Consider the following 313-nt stretch of genomic DNA (forward strand, 5'->3'; position numbering starts at 1 on the left):
CGGTGTAACTCCTGCGCTGCCGGAGATCATTGGGCTGAGCGTCTCAACTCGTCTGCATCAGCTCTGTTTTAGTTTGCTTTTTCTCCATTTCTTCTTTATGATCTCCTCTCTAGAATTATTCTTCCAGATGTCTGCAGAAACCCTGATGATGTGTAATGTTTGTTTCTGATCTGTGGTTATTGTGAAATATATGTAAAATTTCTCTGACATGATGTATTATTATTATTAAAAGTAGGGATGTCCCGATACCGATGCTAGCATCGGAATCGGGCCCGATACAGGGCATTTTGACAAGTACTTGTCAAAATGCCCC

This window comes from Nanorana parkeri, unplaced genomic scaffold (genome assembly GCF_000935625.1).
Source record: "Nanorana parkeri isolate BGI_ZX_2015 unplaced genomic scaffold, ASM93562v1 scaffold66, whole genome shotgun sequence".
Lineage (NCBI taxonomy): Eukaryota > Metazoa > Chordata > Amphibia > Anura > Dicroglossidae > Nanorana > Nanorana parkeri.